Raw genomic sequence first — 13,258 nt, forward strand, 5'->3', positions numbered from 1 at the left:
ACTCATTTTAGACTTAAGGACACCTCCAACCTGAAAATGAAGGGATGGGGAACCATTTACCATTCAAATGGTCCTCAAAAGAAACCTGGGGGAGCAATTCTCGTATCAGATGAATTAGAGTTTACCTCACAAGATGGTAGTAAGAGATAAAGAGGGACGCTACATCATACTTAAAGGGTCTATCCAACAAGAGGACCTAATAATCATGAATATTATACCCCAGTGTGGGAGCCACCAAGTATACCAATCAATTAATAACCAAAGTAAATAGATACTTAGATAATAATACACTAATAGCAGGAGCTTTGATGCAAAAATTCTCACCAAGAAACTAGTCAATAATATCTAACAGTATATTAAGAGGATTATTCAACATGACCAAGTGGAATTTATCCTGGGATGCAAGGGTGGTTCAATATTTGTAAAACAATCAATGTGATAGGTCACATCAATAAGAGAAAAGACAAGAGCCATATGATCCTCTCAATAGATGCAGAGAAAGCATTTGACAAAATTCAGCATCCATTACTGAGTAAAACTCTTCAGAGTGTAGAGATAGAAGAACATTCATCGATACCATAAAAGCCATCTATGAAAAGTCCACAGCAAATATCATTCGCAATGGGGAAAACTAAGAGACTTTCCCCTAAGATCAGAAACACATCAGGGATATCCACTCTCATCACTGTTATTCACATAGTACTAGAAGTCCTAGCTTCAGCAATCAGACAACAAAAAGAAATAAAAGGCATTCATATTGGTAAAGAAGAAATCAAACTCTCCCTCTTTGCAGATGACATGATACTGTACATAGAAAACCCAAAGGACTCCACCCCAAGATTGCTAGAACTCATACAGCAATTCAGGAACATGGCAGGATACAAAATCAATGCACAGAAATCAGTAACATTTCTGTACACTAACAATGAGACTGAAGAAAGAGAAATTAAGGAATCAATCCCATTTACATTTGCCCCTCAAACCATACGATACCTAGGAATAAACCTAACCAAAGAGGTAATGAATCAATACTCTAAAAACTACAGAACACTTATGAAATAAAGTGAGGAAGATGGAAAGAAAAACATTCCATGTTCATGGATTAGAAGAATAAATATTGTGAAATCATCTATATTATCCAAAGCAATCTACACATTCAGTGTAATCCCTATCAAAATATCATGGACTGGGGATCCCTGAGTGGCTCAGCAGTTCACCATCTGCCTTTGGCCCAGGGCATAATCCTGGAGTCCTGGAATTGAGTTCCACATCAGGCTCCCTGCACGGAGCCTGCTTCTCCCTCTGCCTGTGTCTCTGCCAATCTCTCTCTCTCTCTCGAATAAATAAATAAAATCTTTAAAAAATACCATAGACTTTCTTCAGAGAGTTGGAACAAATCATCTTAAGATTTTTATGGAGCTAGAAAAGACCCTGAATTACCAGAGAAATAATTGAAAAAGAAAACCAAGGCTGGGGTCATCACAATTCCTGACTTCAATCTGCATTACCAAGCTGTGATCATCAGGACAGTATGAAACTGGCACAAAAACAGACACATAGATCAATGGAACAGAACAGAGAACTCATAAGTGGGCCCTCAACCCTATGGTCAACTAATATTCGACAAAGCAGGCAAGACTATCCACTGGACAAAGTGGATAGACAAAGTCTCTTCAATAAATGGTGCTGGGATAATTGGACAGCCACAGCAGAAGGATGAAACTAAACCATTCTCTTATACCATACACAAAGATAAACTCAAAATGGTTGAAAGATGTAATTGTGAGACAAGAATCCATCAAATCCTAGAGAAGAACACAGGCAACACCCTTTTTGAACTTGGCCACAGCAACTTATTGCAAGATACATCTATGAAGGCAAGGGAAACGAAAGCAAAAATGAACTATTGGGACTTCATCAAGGTTAAATGCTTCTGTACAGCAAAGGAAACAGTCAACAAAACTAAAATACAACCTACAGAATGGGAGAAGATATTTGCAAATGACATGTCAGATAAGGGGCTCGTATCCAAGACCTAGAAAGAACTTATCAAACTCAACACCCAAGAAGCAAACAATCCAGTCATGAAATGGGCAAAAGACATGAACAGACATTCTTCCAAAGAAGGCCTACACATGGCCAACAAGCACCTGAGAAAATGCTCTGCATCACTTGCCACCAGGGAAATACAAATCAAAACAACAATGAGATACCACCTCACACCAGTGAGAATGATGAAAATTAACAAGACAGGAAACCACAAATGTTGGAGAAGATGTGGATAAAGGAGAACTTTTTGCACTGTTGGTGGGAATTCAAACTGGTACAGCAACTCTGTAAAACAGTGTGGAGGTTCCTCAAAAAGTTAAAAATAGAGCTACCCTACTAACCAGCAATTGGACTACTGGGGATTTGCCCCAAAGATACAGATGCAGTGAAGTGCCAGGACATCTGCACCCCAATGTTTATAGCAGCAATGTCTACAATAGCCAAACTGTGGAAGGAGCCATGATGTCCTTTGACAGATGAATGGATAAAGAAGAATCTGGAGGGTGTTATGCTGAGTGAAATAAGTCAATTGGAGAAAGACAATCATCATATGGTTTCACTCATACAGGGAATATAAGAAATAGTGAAAGGGATTATAAGTGAAAGGAGTGGAACTGAGTGGGAAAAATTAGAGAGGGAGACAAACCTTAGAGACTCCTAACTCTGGGAAACAAACAAAGGGTTGTGGAAGGGGAGGTGGGTGGTGGTATGGGGTAACTGGGTGAAGGGCGGGGAGAGCACCTGATAGGATGAGCACTGGGTTATATTTTGGCAAATGAATTTTGGCAAATGAATTTAAATTTTAAAAATGTCCAAAAAAACCTTATTTCCTCCCACATGTTTTTGTGAGATAAATGAGTTAAATCATGTAAAGCACTTAAGAGAATATTTCACTTGGGGTGCCTGGGTGGCTTGGTCTGTTAAGTGTCTGACTCTTGATTTTTGGCTCAGGTCATGATTTCTGAATCATGATATCAAATCTAGCATCAGGCTCCCTGCTCCGTGGGGAGTGTGCTTGAGATTCTCTCTCCCTCTTCCTTTGCCCCTCTCCCCACTTGGGTGCACTCTCTCTCTCTCAATGAATAACATCAAGAAGAAGAAGGAGGAGGAGGAGGAGGAGAACAAGAAGAACAAGGAGGAGAAGAATAAGGAGGAGGAGGAGGAGGAAAAGGAGAAAAAAGAGAAAGGCTATAAAATATACTTTTTCTTCATTGAAATATAATTTACATACAGTAAATGTACAGACTCTAAGTGCATGGTTTGAGTTTTGACTAATAGATACACCCATGTGGCCATCATCCCAATTGGGATAGAGCATGTTTCCATCATTTCAGAAAGATTCCTGGTGCCCCTTTCTAGTCAATCTCACCGCCTCCCCTCCCAGACAAACCTGAACTGATTTTCCTTTCTCCAGAGATGAGTTCAGATAAGCAGCTCAGATAGAATTTCAATGGAATCACACAGCAAATTCCCCTTTGTCTCTCACTTCAGCATAAGGTATGTAGGTTGTACCTAGTGGATCACTCTGTCTTCATTGTTGAGTACTATTGTATTGTATGAATGTACCACTATTTGTGCATCCACTCGACTCCTAATAGACATTTAGGTTATTTTCAGTTTTTGCAGAATATGTGTTTTTGAAAGAAATTTCTATTTGCCATACACTCTTAGGTGCTTTGGAAGACTTTAAAATTAGGAAATATAAATGGGGATGTAAAGAAGGCATTGTGTAGCCACATGGGAGTTTAATCCTTATCATCCTTTATCTTCCTCATAATTTTGCTGACTTTATTTATATATTGTTTTTCACAGGGATCTTCAAGGTTATTGCCTTCAGGTCACTAACTAGAAGATCAGTGATGACTGAGCCTCCAAAGGGAATAACAGGGAAGCTAGGGCATCAGGAGGTCACTCTGGATTGAATAAAGTGTTGATCTGCTTGCTACTACACACTACATAATGGCACTTTCACTGTACTGCATTTTGATAGAATTCACTCAGCTTTTCTAAATCTCCAATAAAAGTAAAAGTTACATTAGCATTTGACCTCATAGAACTATGGTGCAGGAGCATTAATTTAAAAATATATAAGAGGGGCACCTGGGTGGCTCAGTTTAGATTTGGACCCTTGATTTCAGTACAGGTCATGATATCATGGGGCCAGAGATGGAGCACCACATGGGGCTCTGTGCTCAGCAGGGAGTCTGCTTGAGATTCTCTCTCTCTCTCTCTCTCCCTCTTCCTCTGCACATCCCCCCACTCACGTGCCAGCATGTGAACACACATTCTCTCCCTCTCTTTCTTGCTGTCTTTAAAATAAATAAATAAATCATAATTTTTTTTTTTTTACTATATAAGGAATATAAAAACCACATTATACTTTGGAAGTATTGTAGGAAACCTGATGAGCATGCAAGGTGAGCTCTGATCATACCATAACAGATTTTGGCTCCAGCAGCTTGCAAGGTACAGAAGCATCCATTAGCTGAAATTTTTGTTACTTGGGAGCTATAGTAAATTTAATCCCATTGATGGGAAAGGTTAATCAGCTCTTAAAAGCACTTGTGCAAAACAAAGTCTCTAATTCTCATTAGAATTCACCCATCAAAATACAACTTGACCTTTCTAGAAGGACATCACAAACAGTTAAGGATTATTTGCTCCCTTTGACCATCCATTCATCAATGTCTGGCCATGGAAATGGGTTATTCAGAAAGTGAGGGTTCTGTGTCTACTTAAACCTAACAGAAGGAAACAATATGTTCTTGGGCACTCAGGAGAGATCCTCTTGTGGCAATCTGACTTGATTATTGTTTCCATAGCAACAGACTCCACAAAGTTCTCAAACAAGCACCATGTGCTCCCAGGAAGCTGCAGCTGGACACTCAAGTAAGTTCTTTCTCAAAAGCTACTGAAGTATTCAGAAAGAATTCAATCAAATTCTACCTGATATTGGCAGGGGGCTGGTCTTCTAGATGACCTGAAAAGAAAATTAATTTTTTAACCATTTTCTCCTTGTTCTTACTAGGAATACCAGGAATTTGCCTAGGGGGAATTTTATTCAGGTTAGAAGTTTTTACAAGTGTCTCTGCTCAGGTGCACAGCACACAGACACTGTCCAAACAGCAATAGCAAGGAATGGGGCAGATTTCTAGATAGCTACACAGCAACTGGTCAAAGCCCACATGGACCTGGAAAGACAAAGCAGAGATTCTGGTTCTGGAGGTGGGTTCTGACATCAACCACTGTGGCTGAATTGGAAGAGGTACTCACAGGCATTCTTGCCTGTAACCCTTCTCATAACAGCTTTCATCAGATGTTTGATTGCAAATGTAATCATATTTGCTTTAGAGAAATATTCATAATCTTAAGAAAAAACAGAAACTTTATCCATATCAAAAAATACAAATACTAATAATCTGTAGTTATAGCCATTCAGTGTGTGTGTATGTGTAATACTTTTAAAATGAGATCACTATTGTGATTTGAGGCCAGCTTTTCCTCCCTTAATATATAGTGAACACTTCTGCATGTTGTTAAATATTCCTATGTCATCATTTTTAAATAGCTGCAGAACATTCCATTATATGACTGTACCATAATTTAATCTATCTCCTATGGCTGGCCCTAGGGATGTTCCCCATTTTTCATGATTAGTAACACATTTGCAATAAACATTTTTGTAGTCAAATCTTGGCACAAATTCACAATGATTGCCTTGCAAGACATTCAAAAATGTTACAGACACATAGAGATTTATCTCCCAACAGAATGCTTCCCATCTTATGCTAAGTCTTTTTATAATCTTTTTTTTTATTTTTTTTTATTTATTTACGATAGTCATACAGAGAGAGAGAGAGAGGCAGAGACACAGGCAGAGGGAGAAGCAGGCTCCATGCACCGGGAGCCTGACGTGGGATTCGATCCCGGGTCTCCAGGATCGGGCCCTGGGCCAAAGGCAGGTGCCAAACCGCTGCGCCACCCAGGGATCCCCATCTTATGCTAAGTCTTAAGGCAAAGCCAAATAATCAATCTTTGAATGGGCTATATATTTCCAGTACAAAGCTAGACTACCTGTAGTCAAAATCCCAGATTCTGATAACAATTGAGAAGGTAGTTGAAACATGAAAGAAAGCCTGGGCTTATCAGGATTTCATACACTAAACACTGGTACCCGCTTTGTAGAAAAGCCTTTGGTAAATTACATACCAGGTTATCCTTATCTGATTAAAGATGAATTTTCTAGTCCCAAAGTTGGAACTGAAAGTCATTTCTCTATTTCCTCTGTGGGCTTTTATAATGCCAACATAGACTAATCGGGTATGAATAAACTGATAGTAAGTACGGATGCTAACTCCCAACAATCCTTAGACATCCCACACACATACATACACCCAGGAGTAAAGAAGTCCTAGTCTAAAAAGAATCAAAAAGTATGGTTCTCACCAGTATAGTTGGATATAGGGCATGCTGAGGGTGAGGGGAAAGGGTATACACTGCATAGGTCCCTGAGGATCTGGATCTGTTCACCCAGTTAGGAGAGGACCAGCAATTTCACCAGCAAAAGCAGGATCTAGAATCATGTGTTTTATCTCCTCAGGCTGCCCAGGAGAGCAGCCATGGGTCCTCCATTGCTGGGAGAGGGGGTCAACTCCCCATACTCAGGATGCACAAATGGCAGCATACTATGCACACTGTTCTGTACCTGGCTCTTCTTCACTTAATAATATATTCTAAGGCTCTTTCTAAATCACTATCTACAGAGTTCATTCTTTTGTACATATCATATGGATTTACTACTATTTATTCAGTAGTCTTCTACTTATGTTGTATCCCATATTTTACAAGAAAAAAAAAGGTGTAGTAAAGAGCATCTACATGTGTCACTTTACACATGTGTGAGTGTATTTGTAAGAGAAATATCTAAAAATAGAATTGCTAAAACTTAGGGCACATACATTTAAAATTTTGAAAGACCAACAAATTGCCCTCCATGGAGATTAGACTGATTGATATTCTCACTTGCCAAACACAATGCAATATTGTATTAAACTTTTGGATTTTTTGCACAATGCAAAGAAAATGGCATCTCAGTGTTGTTTCAATTTACATTGCTCCTATTAAATGAGGCTGAGTATCTTTCTGAGTGTTTAAGAGCCATTTGCATTTCTTCTAGAAATAGTCTTTCCTTCATCCATTTCTCTAGGTAAGTTTTCTTTTCCTCAGATATTTGTAAATATTCTTTATCTATTAGGGAATAAAACCCCTTGTCTATGGTATGAATTGCAAATATTTCTCTAATACTGTCATTTGTATTTTTATTTTTTGTGGTATTTTTTGCCATGCAAAACTATGTCCCAACATCACTTATTGAATGCTGGCTGTTTATATGTTCCCCATTTGTTTGAGATGCCACTTTTTATCACATAACAAAGCTCCGCATAGTGAGATATATGTGGACTTTCTGTTCAGTTCCATTGATCTATCTACTTCAGTGAGAATATCAACTGTTTGATCTAGAAAGGGATCAAAGTATCCTATCCCAAAAGATGTCACTTTGGTATTAGGATTGTTTTCAGCTGCAAGCAATTAGTTCTCTGTCTCCCCTTTCTCTCTAAAAGCAGAGCATTAACCACCATTTGTAAAGGAGTCTTTCTGTCCTGTACCAGCAAAGGAGCAAAACTCAATCACTGAAGATGGCTCTTGTCAGTGAGAAGGACACCAACTTGAGTCTGTGTGACAAATCTTGCTGAATAATTATTTTCTTCCATTAGCTCCCTCATATATATATCTTCTACAGCTTACTTCCCCTGGAAATACAATTTACTGCCAGTTGCCTTCCCACAATTTACTCCCCTCCTTTGTCTACTTACTTCACAATTGATCACTCTTTGTTAAAATGGTATAATCCCAGGTCAAACCACTTATTTGGGTTTTCACATCTTTCTTCTGAATCCCTTATATAAAGAGGAAATAAACTGTCTCTATCGTTAATCTATCTTTTATAAGTTTAATTCATGGGTTCCAGCCACATAACCTAAGAGGGTAAAGGAAAAGATGTTTTCCTCTCCTACAGTCTCTAAAATGGAGATTATAATAACTACACCAGAGAATTAGCCATAAGAATTAAATGAATGTGAAATGTTTGGCCCATAGAAGAACTCACTGAATTTCAGCAATGATGATGAAGGGGAAAAAAATATTGCCTCCTTCACTCTTGTGCAAAGAAAAGTAGATCCCTGGAGGGTTTGCACATAACAGTAATCCAAAGATTAGCTTTTCATTATACTCTGAACTAAAGACTCCATTACACGTGGAAAATGATATTATCAATGACTTTGATAGTAGGTTTGAGATTATTTTAGTGAATTTTTCATTAACCCAGTTGAAAGGGAATCTCAAGTGCTATTACTCCTCCTGAATGTCAGATAAGACCAGATTTGAATTCTAGTTCAGCCACTTATCTCTGAGACTCCCATTTCCCTATCATTAAAAGAGGGATACTTTTACTTCCTTCTCATTCTGACAAATAATGAGATAGTAATATAAGAGAAGTGGCTAGCGCTGCACTTGTTGTATATGTTCAGTAAATGGTAGTTCTTTTTGTTGTTATCATCATGTTCTGGTTGTAATCCTTAAAGAGGATAACTTTGGGTGGATGAGGATAAATGAAAGGAACAGAATAACACCAGAATTGGAAGAAAAGAAAGGAGGAAATAATAATCATATTAGAATCAAAACTATCCCAAGAAATAAGATGTGTTGATTGTGGGAAAGTTTACTGTATATTTGAAAAAAATTTTATACTAAAATGTTGGGGAAACACAAGGCTACCAACCCTCTTTCCTTCTAGTCTTAATTTTACCATAACCCCCCCACAAACACTCAAAGGCAAAGGATGATCGATTTTCCTTGTGTCTGAATATTTCATATAGAGGGAAGAACTTGTAATTCCCTTCCTGGCCTAAATTTCAAGCTGGCTTTATGAATGTGATTCACTCCCTGCCCTTAAGACTCATACTTCTTATTTCCTGCTGGTCCAACAGACAGCTCCAATTTACACACATCTGCCACCAATAGCTCATGCCCCCAAATCCCTCCCCACCCTCCACACCCTATTTCTCTCAGGTCCTCAACGCCCAGAGTCCAAACAGCTTTGCATGCAGGAAACTGCAGAGGAAGAAGTCACAGCCTGGGAACAACACCCTGTTTTCAGGGCACCTGGAATACCAAAACCAACTGCAGTGTCCTCCTGTTGCTATGACACAGGTGACCCTATAGAGTTGCCAGCCTGGAAACTGATAGATACAGAGCAGTATGTACTGGTTGCCATGGTGAGGAAGGACCTAAGGATGCTTTCTCCAAGCCAATTGGTGCCTGCCCAGTCAGGTGCCCAGAGCTGGAAGCAAGTGCTAAAGGCCTTTTGTCAAATCATTAACATTTAGGCAGGAATTCTATTGTGCTCCATTGGTCTGAGGGTCTTGTTTCACAAAAGAAATGGGGGTTGAGGGAGGGAGGAGAACTGCTGGTCCCTTTAGAAATCTAGAAAATTAAGTAAAGCAAACTTTGCATTTTTTTTAAATGACTTGCTCTTGTTCTTTTTCAAAAGAAAGTTTAATTAACTCCATTTAGAAATGTTTAACTTCAGACAGTCATCATACTCTAGCCCTGTATTCGTCAAAATGCTGTCCCCAAACTACCTACTCAGAATCTCTGAGGGTGGGTCCCAGTTATCTGCAGTTTTAACAATGATCCCTAAAGTCCTACACACGCTAAAGTTTAAAAGATGCAGCTGTCATATAGCTGGATAATTTTAACATCTCCCAACAAGATGACAATTCCAGCAAACACCACCCAAAATCTTTTCTCTATTCTGAATCCTTTTGTCATGTTCTTCATTCCCATTGCACCCCAACAGCCACGCTGTTTGAGAGACATTTGTCTACCAAACAAGTTACATGTATTGAATAAAAAGATTACCCCTCATTTATCAAAGATTTATATAACCCTCAACATGATTGGCAGGTTTATCAGCTATTGCACTGATAAAAATTAAAAATTCACTTCAAATCAAAGAAAATTTCTCTTACTTTACATCCTCAGCACAGGTGAATGTGTATTGTTCATTAGGCTTCCGGAGATAAAAATAATAATAATAATCCGAGCTCACTGGTGCTACCTCTGCCCACACTTAGTCATCTGAGCATCCCAAAGTGGGATCCACAGAAACTGTTGAGGAACTCCATCGCATCAAAGAGCCCATTCTGCGATTCTGATATTTGCAAAACAGAAACAATAACAAGATCTACTCTCCTTCTAAGGACTGTAACCTTATTTATTCCTTCATTTACTTGTAACTGCTCCTCCCCCAGAATGGAGACAATTTAAAGTGATTCACAAAGATCTAAGTTGCCACTGCTTGCTACTTGTTTCCCAAATGACTCATCTCCCCTTCCTCATTTTTCACTAAAATACATGGCTAAGGACATTTCCCAGCTGTCTTCACAGCTTGGTGAAGTCATACACAAAGTCTGGTCAATGGAACCTAAATGGAATTTGTGTAACTTCCAGGAATATCCTTAAAAGAGATGATTTGTTGTGTTGTTTCTCCTCTCTCCCCCTAACTGCTGCCTGGATGCGGACATGACAGACATGATGGTAAGAGCCCAGGCAGCCATCTTACACCATGAGTTGGAAGCTGTGTGTTGAGGATGGCAGAGAAACACATTAGTCTGGGTTCCTGATTATCCTGATTATCAGCATGGAGCTACCATTCCAGACTTGGACCACCTAACCAGAATTTAACCAATTTCAATTTTCATTCAGAAAAATGAAACTTCTGTCTTGGTTAAGTCACTGGTATTTGGGGTTTTCCATTCTTCAGAGCCAAATATAATTTTTACTAATAATATAGATGGGAAAGGAGTGTAGAAACATACTAAAAGTGAGAAATAAAGTTAACACAAAAATATATACCAAAGAGTCTTTATATTTGCTATGAATGAGTTGCAAATTTAGCTTCAGGTTCACGGTGGGTAATGTGACAGTAAAACATTTAAGGACACAATTCTCAGTGTCATAGGTTTATTTTTTTTAATTGTCCAGGAGAAACAAAACTGTTCCTGATGCCATGAACAAATTAATTTATCCTAAGAGTCTTTGTAAAGATGACATTATCATGTGATGTAATTAACAACACTGCAGCAACTTCCTTATGGGAGAAATGATGTGTTTCACGATGTTCTTCAATACAGGCTGGAAGACTCAAAGTGAAGATAATTTGAAATCGCCCTGTGTATAAGTTTATATAGTATACTGGATTTAATGCTCCTTTCCCATCCCCCCAAAACACTAGCTAGATAGGAATTAGAGAAGCAACTTTTGCGATAAGAGGGGGCATTAAAAAGCCAAGTTCTTATACACTTAACCCAGATCTGAGTCATCTACCACCAGCACCACCACTTCAATGAGAAATGGGCAGAATTGATAGATCCTCCCTTTCACATACCCCACTCAATCTTTATTTTTATGACTTATTTTCTCCTTCAATATATCCTTAAAGTTATATAAACTTAAATTTTATGGATTACATAAAACCTATTAAAAATTCTGTGTGTGTTTGTGTGTACTGGGGGAGGAACTCAGTGTGTGTTTTTTCTACTTTTATTCCCTGCAGATTTCTGAAGATACAACACAGGTAGATAGTAAAATTCAGCTATGTAAGGAACTCATCTACCCATAAAACACAGGCACCAAAAATGTAGCTATTTAATTTGTGGGTCATGTGTCCCACACCTATGAATGCTGTGAATATAAAGTGGTGAGTGTCAGCAATTTGTATCTCCTAAAGGAAACCAAAATAGTTTCCAACACACCATTCCTTTGCCAGGGGCAGACACCCCTGAAGCCACAGAGATACATTTTCAAAGTCTTATGGATCCTCATATCTGCTCTATTGATTCTACAGCTTTTCAAGCAGGATCCTGCCCTCCAAAGACTTGTTAGTCGAACCTGGGTCTCTTTCTGAATTTATTCTGCTGAAGGAATGATCTGTGAGAGCAGTGTGTGGGCAATGAGTGGTGAATATGTGCTACCTAAACCAAATGGTTATATACTTTGCATCCAATGTGGTCCTTTTATACTTTATGACTAGGTTTTGTTAGTGTGTGCTTCCCAATAGCCCAACATTGGCTTTGAGAAAAGAAGAGTACATTGCTTTTTTTTGGTTGGGTTTTACTCTGAGCATTACTTATTTTCATGCTACACATACTGCACTTACATTGGTAGAGCAGACTAATGACAGTTTATCTGCAGGATACCCAGTCATTCTAAGTAACTAAAGTCCCACCGACAAAGAACAAAAAATGAAGTTCCTCTTTATTCTTTAGGGAGAATGACTGCATATCTTTTATTCTTTCCTTTATTTTAAATTAACTATCCAATTCACCTAGCAACAGGCCAAAACCTCAAAACTTTATCACACGGATCTAGTTGTTATCCCCAACAGTCCAAAACCAGCCTTTTCATTTACATATTTAATTTACAAACAAATTCATTTCCCACAAATGGAATCTCTAATTAGGATCAGTTTCATCTGAAACCATGCAGCAAATAAGAAAATGAGAGGATCAGAGAACAACTTTAATAGCAACTGCAAGTAACTCTTTAATCCATGTGCCTATTTCCCTCTAAGAAGTTGCTCTTCTCTTCCATTTAGGAAATAGACAATCTTTGCCTGCAGTTAGCAATAATCTCAACAGAATGCATCATAATAGTAATAATGATAATTTTTTTTAAAAATTATCTCATAAAAATATCTCTCAATAATCTCTGGGGAGATCTTTTTCCATTACAAAAGTGCTTTCATTTGCATTATCCTTCCTTTGATCTTACATCTGCTTTGTGTGCAGGAAGGGAGGTATTTTTATTTCATTTCACAGACACTGGACGGAGGGGTTCATAGTGGGGACTCGTGTTACTTAGGTTTGGATCTCAGTTCTACTTTGTGTCACCTAAGTGACCTTGGACAAGTTATTTAGTGTCTCTGAATGTCCATAAAGTATATAATGAGGATTAAAAATAGTACCTACCACAGACGGATGCTGTGCTACGTGGCAAACCTGGTAAAAGGCTGTAGCTGTTAGTTGAGGACAAAGGGGTGAAGGGTTCTTCCCAAAGGTGAACAGTTGGACTTGCAGAGCCAAGAAGA

Source organism: Nyctereutes procyonoides, unplaced genomic scaffold (genome assembly GCF_905146905.1).
Source record: "Nyctereutes procyonoides isolate TBG_1078 unplaced genomic scaffold, NYPRO_anot_genome, whole genome shotgun sequence".
In the NCBI taxonomy this organism is placed as follows: Eukaryota; Metazoa; Chordata; class Mammalia; order Carnivora; family Canidae; genus Nyctereutes; species Nyctereutes procyonoides.